This window comes from Equus caballus, chromosome 24, assembly GCF_041296265.1.
Source record: "Equus caballus isolate H_3958 breed thoroughbred chromosome 24, TB-T2T, whole genome shotgun sequence".
Classification (NCBI taxonomy): Eukaryota; Metazoa; Chordata; class Mammalia; order Perissodactyla; family Equidae; genus Equus; species Equus caballus.
In genome coordinates, this window is record NC_091707.1 from 16,201,906 (window position 1) to 16,223,038 (window position 21,133).

The 21,133-nt window shown below is 43.5% G+C and overlaps 1 long non-coding RNA gene across 2 annotated transcripts; it reads right to left on the bottom strand.

Moving 5' to 3' along the window:
- Positions 1–260: 260 nt before the first annotated feature.
- LOC138920558 (uncharacterized) lies at positions 261–19,362 on the bottom strand. 2 transcript variants are annotated; one of them, XR_011431956.1, is made up of 4 exons: positions 18,838–19,013; positions 6,233–6,594; positions 2,446–2,832; positions 261–2,173 (listed from the first exon to the last, which is right to left on the bottom strand). It is a non-coding gene; the product is annotated as an uncharacterized lncRNA (long non-coding RNA). The 2 variants fall into 2 exon arrangements; XR_011431955.1 differs by having other exon boundaries at positions 275–2,173; positions 6,073–6,594; positions 18,838–19,362.
- Between the last annotated feature and the right edge of the window lie 1,771 nt (positions 19,363–21,133).

The following is a 21,133-nucleotide window of genomic DNA, read 5'->3' on the forward strand; positions in this document are numbered from 1 at the left end:
GGATAAAGAAACCCAATATTTCTCACGTGTTTTTAACTACAGGAACTATGACTATGTTTCTATGGCAAGAGTACCTGAGGGTTTTGTCATGGAGGATGTGGAGCAACTGGAACTCTCATAGGCTACTGATAAGAATGCAAAATGGTACAACCATTTAGAAAACAATTTGGCAGTTTCTTAAAAACTTAAACATATACCTGACTTATGACCCACCCATTCTACTCCCAGGAGAAATGTAAGCGTATTTCCATACAAAGAGCTGTACACAAATGTTAATACAAATTTTATTTCTAATACCTCAAAACTGGAAACAACCCAAATGTCCATCAGTAGGTGAATGAATAAACAAATTGCTGTGTATCTACTCAGCAATTGATACACTCAGCAACATGGATGAATCTCAAAATAATGCTGGGTGAAAGATGCCGAAAAAGAGTGCCTACTATATGATTCCATTTATATAATATTCTGGAAAATGCAAGCTAACGTATAGAGACACAGAGTAAACAGTGGTTTCCTGTAGACAGGGAAAGGGATTACAAAAGGATATAAACTCTTGGGGGTTATGGATATGTTCATTAACTAGATTGTGGTGATGGTTTCACAGATGTGTACACATCAAAACTTATGACACTGTTTGGGCCAGCCCCGTGGCCAAGTGGTTAAGTTTGCAATTCATGTGCTCCTCTTTGGAGGCCCGAGGTTTGCCAGTTCGGATCCTGGGAGCAGATCTATGCACTGCTCATCAAACCATGCTGTGGCGGCGTCCCGCATAGAAGAACCAGAATGACCTACAACTGGGATATACCACTATGTAATGGAGAGAAAAAAAAAAGGGAGGAAGATTGGCAACAGATGCTAGCACAGGGCCAATCTTCCTCACCAAAAAGCACACTTAAAAGAAAGAGGAGAAAAAAACCCCAAAACTTATGACACTGTATACTTTAAACATGTACAGTGTATATTATATGTCCATTACCTCAATAAAACTGTTAAAAAGATCAGAGAGTAGAATTTTCCAAAATAAATGGAGTACCTATTTAAAAAATAATAGCTAATATTTACTGAACATTTCTTGTATGCCAAACTCTATGCTACTTAAGTGTTATTACTTCCTTTCGTCCTCCCAGTAACCTTGTGAGGGAGGAACTATTGGTATTTCCACTAAGTAACTCACTCAAATCACACAAGCCAATGAGATGCTAAACCAGAATTCAGACCCCGGACCATTGACTTCACTACCCAAAACCATAACGCTGTATAACCTGCTTCCAGGGAGCCTTCAAGGAATTTACAGTCCAGTGGAGAGACAGACACCACCCCCCAACAGACAAGAGAGTAAATGAAGGGAAGAGAAGAAAAATTTTAGTGAAGATGAAATCAATCTCTTGCTAGGTTCCAAACTGGACCATTGACCCAAAAGCATGGGCAATGCTCTAGACAGAATCCTGGTGCTTCTGTCAGGCCACTGGAGAAGGGACGAGAGAAGGAAGGATGGGAAGCCTAGCCAGACTGAAAGAGATTGGCCCATGCACACTTGGTTCAGGCAGCTCCAACAGTCAGGACTCCTCCAGTTTCTGCCCATGTTAAAGACAATCAGAAGCATCTGAGCAGACATTGCCTTGACCCATTTCAGGAGTTCCAAGAGAGGTTTTTTTTTTTTTTTAAAGATTTTATTTTTCTCCTTTTCTCCCCAAAGTCCCCCAGTACATAGTTGTATATCCTTCGTTGTGGGTCCTTCTAGTTGTGGCATGTGGGACGCTGCCTCAGCGTGGTTTGATGAGCAGTGCCATGTCCGCGCCCAGGATTCGAACCAACGAAACACTGGGCCACCTGCAGCGGAGCGCGCCAACTTAACCACTCGGCCACGGGGCCAGCCCCTCCAAGAGAGGTTTTTAATTGAAAGACCTAAGACTTAGAACCTTGGGTGAGTCATTTCACTGCTCAGTATTCCCACTTGCTTGTCTCTAAGATGGGGAAGTTGACTGGTGGTGGTGTGGTTCCTCCTAGGTCTCATATGCGCTGTCCTGGCCTATTTTTATGGTTTTCCCAAAGAGTATGAAGGTTCTGATGGGCATCCATGAAGTGTCTAGTAGGGTGACTTGACGTCTCTCGGCAGCTCTGCTGACTACAGGGAAATGTACTGAGATTACGAAGCAGCATCGTTAAATCACTAAAGAAGAAAATAATTAAGTTTAGATGCCTTTATAGTAATAGCTAGTTTTCTGAATATAAAATAATACAGGTTAAATATAGGCATTTTAGAAAATACAGATTGTGAGGAAATTGTTAAGACAGCAGGTCTTGCTGCTTACTCCTCACATGTCTCCAAGGGACCCATGATTAACCATTGGCCACCCGCTGGGAATGTGGTCCCTAGAGTGTTCTTTATGGTAGTGATTGATTGTTTTGTTATATACACTGGAGCGATGGACCATGCCATACCTGCTTGTCAGGTTGCTTTGTACAAACGTCAAGATCAGTGATGTGCACCTGGTTTCATGGTGAGGGTCGTGAGTTTTGGTTGTCGTGGCTGGTTGCATGGCAGAATATACCCGTGTGGCCAGATCTCCATAAAAGCCTTGGACTCTGAGGCTCAAACAGGCTTCCATGGGCAAAGGCTTTCCACACATGTCCTCACAGTTGATGGTGAGAGGGAGTTCTCCTGTGTGGCCTTGAACCACGAAGGATATTGGAAGTCTGTGTTGAACCTCTCTGGGCTCCATTCATGCACGTCTTTTTCCTGCTGCTGTCGCTCTGTATCCTTTGCTTTATACATCTCAGTGAGTCTGTAACCTGCTGTGGAGTCTTGTGGGCCCTTCTGTTGAATCACTGAATGAAACACACACAAATATAAAAAAAAGAACGGTTTCATCTCTGACTTAGTCCTTAATTTGGAATCCAACTTTTAATCTTGATTGGGTTCCTCCAGGAAGAAACAGGACATTTTACGAGAAATGGCTCTATAATGTCCCCCAGGAACAAGTGGTGATAGGCAGAGATCGCCTGCACATGAGAGATTTGGGGAGACAAGGGGCAGGAAGTGGCCGGGGAGAGCTACCTTCCATGTACCCAACACTGTAACTCACTCTTCCTCGACAACTTTCCTCAATACCCTTAGTAATAATCATAATAATAACCATTAGCATTTTATCAAGTACTTGCTCTGAGCCAGACACCATTCTAAGCACGTTTTCTCTTATTTAATCTTCCCAACAGCCTGTTCAGTAAATATTACTATTTTCTCCTTTGTGCAAGTGAAGAAACCAAGGCTAAGTATGACTAAGTAGCTAGTAAGTGAGCCGGGACTGGACTTAATCCTGAACTCAGAAGGTCGGCTGCTATACTTCATGTCCCTCTATGTTCATTCAGGTGAGATGTCCCCGATATAGAATGGGTTTTGGAGCTGCGTTTTGTATTAGTCAGGGTTCTCCAGGGAAACGGAGCCAATAGGAGATATATACTCAGACGCGTGCAAGCCTGCTCCCAAGTGGAAAACCAGTGCCCACGAGCTGGCAGTCCCCTAGCCACAGCCATGCAAGTGTGGCTTTGGCCAGAAGAGGGCACTGCCTCCTACTTGTGGCATTACCTGCGTGGGAACCAATAGGCTGCAAGAGATTTTGACACCACTTTCAATTATCATTTTTTACAGCCCTTGGTTTAGCTTAGCACAACCTTTCATAAAATAAATGTTTGTGAACTTTTGGTTTCACAGTGAGATCAAATTGGCCTCCTTCACAGTACTCAAACTTTGCATTCAGCGATGCAAGAACACATGGAATGACTGTCCTTTGGCTTTCCTGGTCCAGTCAGACAGAGCTGAACCAAACAGTCTTTCCAGATCAGGTCAACTCAGGCTGATGCAAGGGAAAGGAGGAAGCTGGGGCATTTGGTGATTGAAAGATAGAATTGGGAGGCCCCCTGGTGTTCCAGGCAGTTAAGAAATCTTCTGCTGAGACTGAAGGACAGGCTGGGGAGGTTACTCACTATGTCTGAGTTTAAGAGAATAATACTACAGGTCCCTTTGGCGATACAACTCTGTCTAGAAGAGCAGTTAATCTGATCTCTAGATTCTTAATTGGAAATAGAAATTCACATAAGTATAGTTATTCTTTAGTTCTCGTTAATAATTAAAAAGCTGCCTCCTCTGCTTCCATTTTAATGACAGCTTGCATTTGTACAGCTTGAGTCTTGGTAGAGGGCTGTCCATCCCACAGCAAGTAATAGAGCAGGTACTAATTATTTCTAGTTTACAGTTGAGGAGGCACAGAGAGTAAGTGGTTTGCTCTGGTTCCTCCCTAATCCAAGCCTGGGAAGGGACCAGAAGCCTAGGGCCCGATCTTAGCTCTGTGCTCCTCCGCTATCAAAAATGCATGCCTGGGGCCGGCCCCATGGCGCAGTGGTTAAGTTCGCACGTTCTGCTTCGGCGGCCCAGGGTTCGCTGGTTCGGATCCCAGGTGTGGACACGGCACCGCTTGTCAAGCCATGCTGTGGCAGGTGTCCCACATATAAAGTAGAGGAAGACGGGCGCGGTTGTTACTCAGGGCCAGGCTTCCTCAAATAAAAAAAAAGCATTCCTATCATTCACTGCTGTTTCGCAAGTCCATTAAAGCTGAATGTGTGCAAACACTGTGACCCAGCAGCTCCACTTGTAAGAATGTGCACCAGAAATGCGTGCACACGAGTACCAAGAGGCATGTGCAAAACTTCCTAGAAGTAGAATTTGAAATAACCAAAAATGGCAAACAGCCCCAAATCCCATCAACACAGATGAAGCAAACTGTGGTATATTTCTATCATGGAATACTATATAGTAATGAGAGTAAATGAATAAGATCTGTGCAAAATGTGGATAAATGTCACGAATATATATGAAGTTCAAAAACAGGCAAAATTAGTATAAAGTACTCAAAGTCAAGGTAGTGATTATACCACAAAGGTCTAGTAACTGGGAGAGGAGATACATCGGGTCTTCTGGGATGCCGCTAATGTTCTACTTCCTGACTCGGTTAGCTGGGGGACACAGGTGTGTTGACTTTGTACAGATTCACCGAGCAGTATGTTCATGATGCATGCACTTTTCTGTATGTATGTTACACTTCAATCAAAAAGTTTAAAAACCCTGATTTGTTTAAATAAATTGCTTTCAATGAGCAAAGTTTCGTACTGTCCAAATGGAGCTCATTCCCGAGGAAAGCAGATTTGTTTGTTGCTCTGCTCTGACGGTGACCACACCAGCATTCCCCAAAGAGGTTCTGAAGGGTTGAGAGAGCAGGTCAGCATCTGCCTTTGCATTTGTGCGTGCAAGAATACACTTCAGTAGGGCTGCCACACAGGAAGTTCATCCCCTGCCTCCAATACTGCAAACATATGTTCTCTCTGTGTGTCCAGAAAGTAAGGACGAAGGAAACGCCCAAGCAGGATAAGCCAAACCCAGCAAACATGTCATCCAAATGACAAAGCTCCCCCGCCTGTCCCATTTTTAACAGCCAATGACACTAGCACTATTTTGCAGGAAACAACCTCACATCTTAAAGGCGCAGATGGCATCTGTAGCCAAGGGAGACCCAAAGCACTGGGCAGCAAACGAGCTGCTCAGAATTCCATGGCTGGCCCTGGTGAAGTCATAATGGAACCAGATTTCCTGTTTCCCAGAGTACAGCCTGCTCCTCATTAGCCCTTGCTGCTTCTTCCAGGACCAGAGTGCTTGAAAATCTTATTTTTTTTTTCTCCTGCTTTTTTCTCCCCAAATCCCCCCGGTACATACTTGCATATTTTTTAGTTGTGGATCCTTCTATTTGTGGCATGTGGGATGCTGCCTCAACATGGCCTAATGAGTGGTGCCATGTCCACGCCCAGGATCCGAACCCTGGGCCGCTGAAGCGGAGCACACGAACTTAACCACTCGGCCACAGAGCCAGTCCCAGAGTGCTTGAAAACCTTAAAGGACAAAAGTACGACAACATCAAGGGTTAAATCAAGGCTTGGCTATCTCCATCCACGGGCCAAGGACATTTGCCCCAGGGCTAAGCTAAACACACACACACACACACATGCACACACACACCCCACCTCATATTCCCTTTCTTCTATCTGCTGCTTTGGAGAACTTCTGCTACCACTTCAGCTCCTTGTATCTTCTACGACAGGGATTCACTGGTGTTTCAGTCCCACATCCCATTCCAGGGGCAAAAAAGTGAGAATCTTGAAAACCACTTTGATAGGTACCCACTCGCACACTTTCTCCCGCTGGATTGCAGTTGGAGAAGCTGGCCCTCTGTCTTTCCTCCCAAGAGTCAGAGGGTCGCTAGCTGAACTTTTTGTATCTTTCCACGACATGGCAGTGTTGTCAGAACTCTGGTGGCTGGCCGTAAGGTGTATATGCTGTGACCTCCACAGCCCAGCAAGAAGGCAGGAGCAGAGGCCGGGACGGAGCCAGGGTGGCGTTCTTCAAAGGTCCACATGAGTCTTGGAGGTAGCAGAGATTGCCTGGGCTGTGCACAGTTGGAGCCCAACACCAGCAGTTTTCTGGCAGTGGCAATACTGGAAGCCGGGGAGGTGGCACAAAGACACACTAAGGGGTTGACTGCAGCACTGTTATAGAGAAAAACAAGAAGCAACCAAAGCATCCAGCAACAGAAAGTGTTAAATTATATGATATTTTCATGTACCGTGGGTTATTGTGCAGCCATGAGAAAGAGTGAGGCAGCTCTGTATTAATTAACACAGAAAGTGGTCTATGCTGTAAAATAATAAAGGCAAATTGGAGAAAACCATACATAGCCTGATTCCATTTACGTATTTAAAAAATCCTATAGGCATGCACATACAGTCTCACACACGCTAGCATTGGTAAATGGACAGAAAAAGATCAAGGAAGATACACACGAAACTATTACCAGCTTACCTCTGGGAAAGGGAGTGGAAGTAGGGAGGTGAGGTGAACTTTCCAATTTTGCCATATTTATTTCTGTATTATTTGTTTACGATGTACCCATAGTTCTTTTGTAATTTAAAAAGCTATTTAAAAAACCAAGGCTATGGGGATGGGGTATGGAGGAGGCACATTTCATGGGGAGTGGTCAGCACAGCCAGAGGCTTCTGTGAGTCAGCACGAAGGCTGGGAAGCAGACCCTCCGAGAGTTGAGGGAGAGGCTCCAGGCTCCTGATTATGCATTACAGGCCCTTTTTGTCTTGTTTTCCCTCTTTGGGGGCATGTGCTCTTGGTTCTCTTTGAGTCACTTCCAACATTAGGCACCTGGAGGAGAAAGCCCCTCCCTAGGAAGGCCCAGGAAGGATGGCTCAGGCCACTTTGGCCCTAGGCCTTAGGAATAAACCTCCTCTTTCCCTTGGTGCCCATTTCTTTGGGGTTCTTTTCCTGGGTCTTTGCTATCAGAGCACAAGATCTCCAGAGGCTGAGGAAAAGGAACCACAGCACTCGGCCAATGTTTAGTCTAGCCTACTGCTGTTCTCCAGCCAGACTCTACCTTAGGATTGCTTAGGGAGCTCTTAAAAAATACAGACCTCAAATATAGACTTATACCTTGAAATGCAGAATAAATGTTTTGTTAGGAAATAACCGATGCCAGGTAAAACAGAAATTTTCATTCATTCTGGAATGATTGTAAATTGGTTAAGAGCCTTTTGAAAAGCAATTGGACAATATCAAGAGTCTAATCTATTTTCACAGTATTTTATGTGGGATGCTGCCACAGCATGGCTTGACAAGCGGTGCTAGGTGCATGCCTGGGATCTGGGCCTGCCAACCCCAGGCTGCTGAAGCAGAGCACATGAACTTAACCACTACGCCACAGGGCCGGCCCCTATTTTCATACTATTTTGTCTGGTGATAAAACTCCTGGGAATTTCTCTTAATGAAATACAAAACACTTCACATAAGGAAAATTTATGTGAAGATTGCTCTCATTATGTTTCCTCTTATAATAGCTAAAAATTGGAAACAAACTAAGTGGTAGGTGAATGGTTAAATACGTGCAGTTCACGGAACATTTTGCAACAATTAAAATTGTAATGGAAATCTGTAGTAATAAGTAAAAATGTACGAATGATGGACTTGTAACTTTTTTTGGACAAAATACTTTTATACTTAAATGAAAGTTCCTTTCAGAAGAAAGAATAAACGTGTGGGCCTTCTCCCAGTCTAATTAAACCAGAAGCTCAGGGGGTGGACCCGGACATCAGAATTTTAAAAAATTTCCCCAGATGATTCTAATTGAAGCCAAGGCTGAGAGAGTACCGTTAGCCTTGGACCCAGATGGGACTCCCCCAGTCCAGCTCATCTGAATGGAGTTCTACACGGGCTACTAAGTGGTCCGTTTTTCCCTTGCCTTTTCCCTGCAGACGGGGACCAGTGGGTCCAGTGGTAGCCCCACCAGGAGGTAAATCATAAATTTGACATCATGGCCAAATAGCTTTACTTCTTACTACAACTGGAGGCAGGTAGACTCATGAGGAAGCAGATGGTTAAAATAATCTAGGTAACTGAGAGACGGAGCAAAATGGCGGGGTGAGCTGACCCGGGACTCTCCGCCCTCCAAACTACAACAAAGGACTGGAAAAAAACTGAATTTCAGCTAATAAACCTAATGCCAGGATGTCAGAGACCTACAGTATCAAAAAGACGGAGGATGGAGACCTTGCTGCAGCCTCAGAGGAGCTGGAACGGGGTAGGAGAGAACTTCCCTCCCTCCCCTAGAGACGGGGATCGCTGCTCGGGTGGGGGACGGAGCGGGGGAGGGGCTGTGCGACTTGGGGATCGTCCAGGACTCCCGCCGCTGGTGCAGTGGAAACCCACTGATGGGGGAAAGCTTCCCTGCGCAGGGACCCTATAAACCCAGGGCCCCGAGAGTCCAGAGAACAGAGCTGATCCCAATCCAGATTGGTGCATGAGAGAAACCGCCCCTCCCCGCCCTGGCAAACCGCGCTGGGTGCCGCCATCTTGCCCGAAGGCAGAGAGCTCAGAACTTGCTGCTGTCGACCCCCATCTAGCAGGGACAGGCTGTAACTGCAACTGAATTCTACCATCTTGCGCAAAACCGCTCCTCTACTATCCAGCAATTTATAAAAGCCCCAGACCAGAAGGAAAACAATAAAAACACAGAACTGAGTCCTGAGGACTTGGAAATAGGTAAACTAAGTGAAAATGAGTTCAGAGCAGCTATAATAAAAAAACTCAATGAGGTAGAGAGAAAGACAGAGAAACAAGCCGAGTTCTGGAGTTACTTCACAAAAGAGATTGAAATTATAAAGAAGAATCAAACAGAATTACTAGAGATGAAAAACACAATGGACCAGATAAAACAGAATACGGATTCCCTGAATGCCCGTGTAGACACCATAGAGGAGCAAATTAGCATAATCGAAGATAGACAGGCTGAATGGCTCCAGACAGAGGAAGAAAGAGAGCTAAGAATTAAAAAAATGAGGAAAACCTCCGAGAGATAGTGGATTCAATGAGGAGAAAGGATTTAAGGATCATAGGAATTCCCGAGAGTGTGGAAAAGGAAAATGGAGCAGAAAGTGTGCTTAATGAAATTATAGAGGAGAACTTCCCAAATCTAGGGATTGAGGGAGAAATGTGTGTGGAGGAAGCTTTCATATCTCCTAGATTTGTCAATGCAAAAAGACCTACTGCAAGGCATATAGTAGTATAAATGGCAAAAATGAAAGACAAAGAAAGAATACTCAGGGAAGCAAGACAGAAGAAAATAACCTACAAAGGAACTCCTATCAGACTTTCAGTGGATTTCTCTACAGAAACCTTACAAGCTAGGAGAGAATGGAGTGACATATTCAAAACTTTAAAAGATAAAAATCTTCAGCCAAGAATACTCTATCCAGCAAGAATTTCCTTCAGATATGAGGGAGAAATTAAATCTTTTCCAGACAAACAAAAGTTAAGGGAATTTGTAACCAAAAGTCCTCCACTACAAGAAATCCTCAAGAAGGCTCTCATACCTGAAAAAGAAAAAAGGGAGAAAGGGGCCACAAACCACAGAGTAGGGAGACAGATAGATAGAACCAGAATAGGATAGCAAATATTCAACTATAGCATTAGGGTAAAGGGAAGGAAACTACCAAAGCAAAGACTATCTTATCACTCTAACTGCAAACTCATAACACGTGTTGGAATAGGAAATGAAAATAACAGCTTAGGAGGGGAAGAGCAAAGGGACTAAATCAGTCTAGGCCAAGTAAGTAAGAGACCACCAGAGAATAGACTATATTATACACGAGATTCTAAATACAAACTTCAGGGTAGCCACTAAACTAAAAAACAGAACAGAGCCACAAAACATAAATAAGCAAAAATCTAAGAAACCCAGCATAAGAAATTGCAGTATTAAATGGATAGGCTAAAGCACACAGGAGAAGAAACACAGGAAATCCAGATAATGAGCGACAGATTGACAGGATTAAGTCAACAAGGATCAATAATCACTCTCAATGTAAATGGATTGAACTCTCCAATAAAAAGACACAGAGTGGCAAAATGGATTAAAGAACAAGATCCAACAATTTGTTGCCTCCAGGAAACACACCTCAGCCCCAAGGACAAACACAGGCTCAGAGTGAGGGGGTGGAGGACAATACTTCAAGCTAATAGCAAGCAGAAAAAAGCAGGTGTTGCAATTCTTATATCAGACAAAGTGGATTTCAAAATGAGACAGGTAAAGAGAGACACAGAGGGACAATATGTAATGATCAAAGGGACACTTCATCAAGAAGAAATAATGCTTATAAATATCTATGCACCCAACATAGGAGCACCAAGATTCATAAAGCAACTATTAACAGACCTAAAGGAAGATATTAAAAACAACGCAATAATAGTAGGGGACCTCAACACCCCACTCACATCAATGGACAGATCATCCAGACAGAAAATCAACAAGGAAATAGTGGAGCTAAATGAAAAACTAAAACAATTGGACTTAATAGACATATATAGATCACTTCATCCTGAAACAGCGGAATACACATTCTTCTCAAGTGCACATGGAACATTCTCAAGGATAGACCATATGTTGGGAAACAAGGCAAGCCTCTACAAATTTAAAAAAATTGAAATAATAACAAGCATCTTCTCTGATCATAATGCTATAAGGCTAGAAATTAATTACAAGAAAAAAGCTGAGAAAGGCACAAAGATGTGGAGACTAAACAATACACTACTGAACAAGCAATGGATCATTGAAGAAATCAAAGAAGAAATAAAAAATACCTGGAGACAAATGAAAATGATAGCATGCCATACCAACTCATATGGGATACAGCAAAAGCTGTATTAAGAGGAAAATTCATTGCAATACAGGCACATCTTAACAAACAAGGAAAATCGCAAATAAGCAATCTTAAACTACACCTAACTGAACTAGAGAAAGAAGAACAAATAAAAGCCAAAGTCAGCAGAAGGAGAGAAATAATAAAAATCAGAGCAGAAATAAATACTATTGAAATGAAAAAGGCGGTAGAAAGGATCAATGAAACAAAGAGCTGGTTCTTTGAGAAGATAAATAAAATTGACAAACCTCTAGCCAGATTTACAAAGAAAAAATGAGAGAAAGCTCAAATAAACAAAATCAGAAATGAAAGAGGAGGAATAACAACAGACTCTGCAGACATACAACGGATTATAAGAGAATACTATGAAAAGCTATATTCCAACAAAATGGATAACCTAGAGGAAATGGATAAATTCTTGGATTCCTACAATCTCCCAAAGCTCACTCAAGAAGAAGCAGACAATTGGAACAGACCAATCACAAGGAAAGAGATTGAAACAGCAATCAAAAACATCCCAAAGAATAAAACCCCAGGACCAGATGGCTTTCCTGGGGAATTCTACCAAACTTTCAGAGAGGATTTAATACCTATCCTTTTCAAGCTGTTCCAAAAAATTAGGGAAGATGGAACACTTCCTAACACATTCTACGAGGCCAACATCACGCTGATACCAAAGCCTCACAAGGACACCACGAAAAAAGAGAACTACAGGCCAATATCACTGATGAACACAGATGCAAAAATTCTCAACAAAATTTTGGCAACACGAATTCAGCAGTTCATCAAAAGGATCATACATCATGATCAGGTGGGATTCATACCAGGGACACAGGGATGGTTCAACATCCACAAATCAATCAACGTGATACACCACATCAACAAACTGAGCAATAAAACCACATGATCATCTCAATAGATGCAGAGAAAGCATTTGACAAGATCCAACAGCCATTTATGATAAAAACTCTGAACAAAATGGGCATAGAAGGGAACTACCTCAACATAATAAAGGCCGTATATGACAAACCCACAGCCAACATCATACTCAATGGGCAAAAACTGAGGGCCATCCCCCTGAAAACAGGAATGAGACAAGGATGCCCTCTATCACCACTCTTATTTAACATAGTACTGGAGGTCCTGGCCAGAGCAATCAGGCAAGAAAAAGGAATAAAGCAAATCCAAATAGGGAGGGAAGAAGTGAAACTCTCGCTGTTTGCAGACAACATGATCTTATATATAGAAAACCCCAAAGAATCCATTGGAAAACTCTTAGAAGTAATCAACAACTACAGCAAACTTGCAGGGTATAAAATCAATTTGCATAAAACAGTAGCATTTCTATATTCTAATAACGAACTAACAGAAAAAGAACTCAAGAACACAATACCATTCACAATCGCGACAAAAAGAATAAAATACCTCGGGGTAAATTTAACTAAGGAAGTGAAGGACCTATATAATGAAAATTACAAGGCCTTTCTGAGAGAATTGGACGACAACATAAGGAGATGGAAAGACATTCCATGTACATGGATTGGAAGAATAAACATAGTTAAAATGTCTGTTCTACCTAAAGCAATCTACAGATTCAACGCTATCCCAATCAGAATCCCAATGACATTCTTTACAGAATTAGAACAAAGAATCCTAAAATTCATGTGGGGCAACAAAAGACCCCGAATTGCTAAAGCAATGCTGAGAAAAAAGAACAAAACAGGAGGCATCACAATCCCTGACCTCGAAACATACTACAAAGCTACAGTAATCAAAACAGCATGGTAGTGGTACAAAAACAGGTGCACAGATCAATGGAACAGAATTGAAAGCCCAGAAATAAAACCACACATATATGAACAGCTAATCTTCGAGAAAGGAGCTGAGGGCCTACAATGGAGAAAAGAAAGTCTGTCCAACAAATGGTGCTGGGAAAACTGGACAGCCACATGTAAAAGAATGAAAATCGACCATTTCACCATTCACAAAAGTAAACTTAAAATGGATCAAAGACCTAAAGATAAGACCTGAAACCGTAAGGCTTCTAGAAGAAAACGTAGGCAGTACACTCTTTGACATCAGTATTAAAAGGATCTTTTTGGACACCATGTCTCTCAGAGAAGGGAAACAATAGAAAGAATAAACAAATGGGACTTCATCAGACTAAAGAGCTTCTTGAAGGCAAATGAAAACAGGATTGAAACGAAAAAACAACCCACTAACTGGGAAAAAATATTTGCAAGTCATACATCTGAAAAAGGCTTAATATCTATAATATGTAAAGAACTCGCACAACTCAACAACAAAAAATCAAACAACCTGATCAAAAAATGGGCTGGAGACATGAACAAACATTTCTCCAAAGAAGATATACAGATGGCCAATAGGCACATGAAAAGATGCTCATCATCGCTGATCATCAGGGAAATGCAAATCAAAACTACACTAAGATATCACCTTACACCCATTAGAATGACAAAAATATCTAAAACTAATAGCAACAAATGTTGGAGAGGTTGTGGAGAAAAAGGAACCCTCATACACTGCTGGTGGGAATGCAAACTGGTGCAGCCACTATGGAAAACAGTATGGAGATTCCTCAAAAAATTAATAATAGAACTACCATACGATCCAGCCATTCCACTACTGGGTGTCTATCCAAAGAGCTTGAAGTCAGCAATCCCGAAAGTCCTATGCACCCCAATGTTTATTGCAGCATTATTTACAACAGCCAAGACATGGAAGCAACCTAAGTGCCCATCAGCAGATGAATGGATAAAGAAGATGTGGTACATATATACAATGGAATACTACTCAGCTACAAAACAGAACAAAATCATTCCATTTGCAACAACATGGATGGACCTTGAGGGAATTATGTTAAGTGAAATAAGCCAGTTAGAGAAGGATAATCTCTGTATGACTCCACTCATATGAGGAATTTAAAAATGTGGACAAAGAGAACAGATTAATGGCTACCAGGGGAAAGGTGGGGTGGGGGGTGGGCACAAAGGGTGAAGTGGTGCACCTACAACACGAATGACAAACATTAATGTACAACCGAAATTTCACAAGATTGTAACCTACCATTAACTCAATAAAAAAAAAAGTGGTAAATGTAGATAAAGGTAAAAAAAAAATCTAGGTAAGAGTGAAGGCTTGAGCAGGGTCAGGACAGCTGTGGGAGGCATGACAGAGGCCGATCCTACACAGCTGAGCAAATGAAGGAGGCTGAGGAGTTGAAACCAAATCCTGGAATGTATGTGGCCTGTCACGGAGGGGATCCAGCCCTACGGAGCCCCTGAGGTCTGTCTGCTGGTGTCACCCTCCACAGTCTTGCTAGCAGGGATAAAAGAAGAAAGCTTAGAAGGTTTGCCACCAGGAGATTCTGGCAAGAGATGCTGGTGTCTGCAGGGCTCTTTAGAAGAAGGTGCTAGAGCCAATTTGTTCTTGGGCAAAGGAAATAAATGAAAATTGAATAGGAGAGAGAAAGCGCAGGAAAAGTAGACAGCAGAACGTGTCCACCAGCAGAAGATAATGATCCCTTTATGGCCCACCATTCTGAGGGCCTCAGGGGAAGAGGATTGTAGCGATGTGGCACAGCTGGAGGGGCAGCTCATAAATATCCTTCTCACCCGGGCTCCCTGTTGCCCGTAATCCCACTAGTCAGTTAATTCCACTTGGGTTATTAAGCGCTGCCCCTTCCTGGCTGTCCTCTTCTAAAATGCAGACTCCTGAAAGGAATAACACTTTAATTCAAGAACAAGTGGAATGAGTTTATGATTTATTCAGCCAACGTGAGTGCCTACTCTGTTTGGTACTGCACTAGGAGCTGGGATACAACGGAAAGAAGACCTGTCGAGGTGAGTAAGAAGTTCAATTCAGAAGTAGCTACTGAACACCTCCTGTCACCTGACATGGAGCCAGTGCTCCAGCAGGAGCCAGGAGGAAAACAGAAAAATGCGTGACAAAGTCACCTCCCTCAAGGAGCCTTTAGCCTACTTGGGGGGAATCCAAGCACACAACAGACAGACAGGACAAGCAGCTGCTTATTAAACTGCTGCTATCATCAACACCCGCAAGAAGAGTGGAGCTAAGTCCCTTCAGACCAAAGAGCCTTTCTGGTTGCTCTTCGGATTGACCCACACTAGCCCTTTTCATTAGGGAGCCTGGAAAATGAGCTCTTATAACCCCACTGTCTTCTAAATATTAACGTGGGTGTGACTTCCTGGTTCTGAGGCCTCACCTTAGTTTCTACCCTTCACCACTGGGCTCTGGCTAGACCGAGCACTACTGAAAGGGAGTTATTCATTAAGCATTTACAGGGTGTGTAGGGGCACACCCATTTTCTCTACATGTGCCCCCACTTCTGGCTACTTGCCCCGTCTTGGCGGTGGGTTGAGTGGCTTCACATTTACTAAATGCCGACAAGATACATGGTCTCTGTCTTTCATGGTAGTGCTCGTGAGGTACCCCCTGAGCGACTGGCTCCGCTGTCACTGGGAAGGCAGGATTCTGACATTCACCCTACCGGAGAACGGCAGCAAGATTTAGGAACGGAGGGGCCAGCACGGCTGAGAATCCAGGCATCAAGCAGGGCCAGACAGGGCAATATTGCTCACTCTTGAGGAGCTGTGCCTTTTTTACGAAACGGTCATTGGTAAATTGTGTTATCCCGGCAGCACATTCCAGGCCAGGTATCCCTGGGGCTGGATCAAAAGCCCAGGAAGAAAGAGGGATGCAGACTACTGCAGGAACGAAATCAACATCCACCCCAGGGGAGGAGAAGACTGCGTTGGCACCAGGGATCAGCAAAGACTGGAGGCAGCACTGGCAATCAAATCTAGGATTGCCATGGAAGAGCAGACATAACACAATCCTAGGGTAGGCACTGAGGTGGCACCAGATTCAGAGCCGGAGGGGCCAGGCCGCTGGCACAGTGGTTAAGTTGCACATTCTGCTTCGGCGGCCCAGGCTTCGCCAGTTTGGATCCCTGTTGCAGACCTATGCACACCTTGTCAAGCCATGCTGTGGCGGGCGTCCCACATGAAAAATAGAGGAAGACGGGCACGGATGTTAGCTCAGGGCCAGTCTTCCTGAGCAAGAAGAGGAGGATTAGTGGCAGATGTTAGCTCAGGGCTAATCTTCCTCAAAAATAAACAGAGCTGGAGAGCTCAGGGTAGGGCACCGGATGAAGATGGAGATTCAAACCAGGGGAGCTACATATTGTCTACAGACTAAGTAAGATATCGGGCACAGTGGTTGCCTCTGCTGGTAGGGGCGCTGATGGGAAGAAACACAAGGGCACTTCCTGAGAAGATACAAAGATGTCTTGTATGGAGAAAGAAGTGTGAGTTACACAGATGTATCCATTTGCCAAAAGTCATTGAATTGCATACTTAGGATTTGTGCATTTCAATGGATGTAAATTTTTCCTAAAAACGTTGTCAACAAATCGCACTCTTATTAGGTTTACTTTTAGCAGCGCTATAGATCGATAATTCTACAGCTACAGTCTCGGTATTCATGAGCGTGAGGCCAATGGGAGCCAACTTCTCAGTTTTGGGGAAAGAAATTATAAATACGGAAAAGGTGTTTGTTGCATTGGAGTTATCAGTATAACTGTATATCTATGTCTAATATACATATGTCTCTAATATATTTCTAATGTCTGTCTATGCCTCTGTATCTGTCTATTTCTGTGTGTGTGTAACGTCACCTAATTCGGTCTGCTAAGAGGACCTAGAAGCAATGACACACCAGTAGGAATGAGCATATTTAGCACCCAGATCCTGGTTTCTACTAAAGGAACCACGATCCTTGAGAAATGGTTTATTCCAAGCCTGGGCAGGGAAAGCAAAGGATGAGCCTGGAGTATCTTGTGCCAAAATGTAAGGAGGTGCTCAAAGAATCATGGGAAAATGTTGAAAGGACTCAGAAGCCAGCTTGAAGGGGCTCCCACTGGCCAAATCTTGGACAAATTGAGCATCAAAATAAATAATATTTGTAATGGATTATACCACATTGCATAAAATAAGCCTCCATATTGATATAAATGAATGAATGAATGAGTGAATGAATGAGTGAATAAACGGAGGTGAAGGGAAACCTCTTCATTATGGTAGAATATCAGCTAATAAATATAAAAAGAATGGTGGTGGTAAAAAGTCACCAATGGATGCTAAAACTGATGGGTAAAAATTTATAAAAAATAGGATAATTGCAGAGTTGCAAAGTATGCCCCCTCCTAAATTACTTATTGACTATAAAGGAAAAAAATAAGAACTCCACAATGCAGATACCACTTAAGTCATCAAACCTAATATCACTAATAATACAATATACAATCCAATAAACCAATATACAATACCGTGTGCCTCGAATTAGTATGCTTGGAAAAGGACATACCATTAATTCTGTGATATTCCTGCCAAAAATGCATAATCTGAATCTGATTATGAGGAAACATGAGACAAACCCAAAGTGAAAGACATTCTACAAAATAACTGGCCTGTACTCTTTTAAAATGTTAGGATCAAGAAACACAAAGAAAGCTGACCCAATGTTCCAGAATAAAGGAAAATAAGTAGACCTGACAAGTAAATGTCCTGCATCGTCTTGGATTTGATCCTGGACTCAGGGGAGAAAAACAGTAAGGATGTGTTGGGGGCGACTGATGGAATAGATATTGTATTAATGCTTAATTTTCTGATTGTGTTAACTGTACTGTCGTTCTATAAGAGAATGGCTTCTTGGAAAACATGCCCTGGAGTATGTAGGGGTAAAAGGGCACCACATCTCCAACTTATTCTTAAATGGGAGAGAGAGAGAGAATGATAAAGCAAGTGAGGCAGACATGCAAACAAACGGATCAAAGGTTGTAGGAGTTCCTGTACTCTTCTTGTAATTTTTCTGTAAAATTGAAATTATACCATAATAAAAAGATCTTCCCGAAAACAAAACAAAGCAAACTCTATGAGTGTGGTCAGGAGCCAGCAACACTGGGTCATGGCAGCCAGGAGGCCTGCGCTTCCTGCTGGGCCCGAGCCAGCCCACAGCCGCCGCACAGAGCCACCCTGCGGGGCAGGCTGAGTTGCCTGGAACGTGTATCACATAAATTCTGTCAGACATGAGACCACAAACTGGGGTGCAGCTCCAGGCAGAGCCTGTCACACCCTCACAGCTGGTGTGTGTCAGATGATTCATAAACAACACGCAGCAAACAGAGGAGAACCGTGGGTAAATGCACGCACTGTGCTCACATCTCAGCCCTTCATAACTAATTATTTTTTGTCTTCTGTTTTTGTTACAGCCCATCAAAAAACAGAAATGTGTTTGTGTTTTGCAAAAAGGGCTGGATTTTTAAAATCTGGTAAAACAATCTAAGGTCAAAAGAATTTAAGGTAAAAGTACTTTGAGTTTTCCTATTTAGTAAGAGTATAATTAAGGCATACAGCTTCCCTAAGCAGTTCCTTTCCAGAAAGAAGTATACATTTAAACATAATTCATTAATATCTCTTCTGCGGTCCTTACCCCGTGCCCGGCCTTCCGCCACAGCCCTGGAGCACACTGATCTTCTTCTCTGCCGTCTCTTTATTTGGCCAGAGATTCGGAGAATCTCTGAATTGCTAATTACATGATTTCCTCTGTTTTGCTCCAAGAAACTTAGTCAGATTTTTTTCCCCAGCAAATTGAATGCCCCACAAATCAAAGACCAATTTGGCTTCCTCACACAAGCTCTAGGGGTCTATCAACTGTCTCTTTCTCAAAGCAAAAGGCAGCCACTCTGCCAGTTCCCGTCTCGGTTGACTGCACTATGTAAGTTCTTCCCAACCTCTAGCTTACACCTCTAGGCTGTGCCTGGGAAGGGCCAAGAGTGAGTGCAGTTTGGGGAGTGGAACAAACCAGACTTCTCCTTCCCCTACCTCTGCCACCTGTGGAGAGCGTTTTTTACCTCCCATCCCCCTCGCACAGGGCAGTGTGGCGGCCTGGACAGCACTGGGTCAGGAAGGCCTGGAAAACACAGCTTGTTAGATCTGGGCTGAGTCATCAGGGTGTGGAGGCTGTTGGGTCACATTCTTGCAACATGACAAGCAAGCGGAGCACAGGCAGGACAGAGCCAGACTGTGGATTTTGTAAAACCTTTTCAAGGCCCGTTCACAAAGGCCTTCACCAGCTCTGTGAGGGTGAAAGAAAAGCGAGCAGAGCCACAGCCCCAGACTCCCGTCAGTCAGAACCACACAAGGTCAGGGTAGCCCGGGGTTGACCCCAGACAGCAAGGGAAGGGGCCTCTTGAAAAGCAAATACCATCTGAGGTCTGAAGGCTCCAGGAGAGGGAGGACACGAAACCTGATTTATGAAGAGAGTTTTGAGAAGCAGCCTCTCGTGGGGAGTCTCAGCACGTCCCTTACGAGCCTCTGGGCCCCAGCTCTAACTGCTCTCGGTCCACATCTCCAAGCTGGACAGAACTGACCACAGCGTACCCCTGGGGACCAGGCAGAGAGAAGTGCTTTGAAACAGATCTGTTTCCAGGGCATAATTGGCTCAGACCTCTGAAACTGGAAGACGAAAATCCAGTTTGTTAGGGATCAATAGCTTGTGAGAGGCAGTTTGCTGGAACCTGGAGGTTCACACAGACGAGTCGAGGCAGCCCAATTTGTTCTCCTCGGAGCTCAAAACCACTTCTTTCAGGCAATGATCTGAAGAGGGACACCTGGCCCTGAGACCAAACTGAAGGTTCATCCCTCTAAGTAAATGCTTCCAATAGATCAAATGGTGGGAGCCCACAGGGAGTAAAGAATGCCGAGACTAACACACTGGTGTGATGGCCACGCCCACCTCCAGTGTGGACCCCACCTCCCCAGCAGGACAGCATTTAACAAGCCATGAGACGCTTGTTTTCACTGGTGATTAAAGTATGAGAGACGCCTTCTGCCTTCTTGCCGTTGGTTATTTTTCTCCCACTTCCTGAGCTGGGCTGAGGAGAGACAGAAAAGAAGACGAAGGGGAAACCCAGAAAGACAAGAGAAGTTCCTCCCATCCTTGAACAGATTTCTGTTCTGCTTTGCAGCTGTGAAGCCAGGGCCCGGCATGGCTGGCCTGCTCCACTCCCGTTCTGGTCATGTTCTCTCTAAGGTATGGATGACCAGCACCTCCACTTGTGTTGAATGTTTCCGTCCAAGGACTGGGTGCAGTCTTGCAAATGCATCATTGACAGCAAGGAGAGCCAGGCATGGTTATGGATGGTGAGATGCAAGGTCATCTTTGCCTCTGGAAAAACAAGTCAAAAGGCATGCCTTTCTGAAAGTAGTCAGGATCCCTCTAAATCCAGAATGTTTTACAGCATTATGGGATACAAAGGAGACGAGAAGTAACATTTGTTGGGGCCAGCTAAGTATGCTGGACACTTTAGTTATGTGCTCAATCCACCAACAACTCTGAGGCAGATGGCATTATACCCATTTTACAGACGAGGAAACTGGGGCTATGTGCTTGATAAGGGTTACCTCAGGTCTTGGCTGCCAGACCTGAAGTAACCCACAGAGTTGGGAATGGAACCCAGGTTGACGCTTTCCACAGCACCACGCATACTGTGCTTTGGTTGTTTCCTGTCACCCATGCTTCTGAGCTCTTCCATGCTTTTTCAGATTGCCAAGACTGATGGTAAGGGCACTAGTGATCTGACTTTCATCTTTTAAATATTTTTATATTTTGAATACATTTTATTTGAATTTCATATTTTAAATATATTTGGTTTGAATTTCATATTTTAAATATACTTGGCTTTCATTTTTTAAATATATTTAAAACTATTTTTTTAAACTTTAAT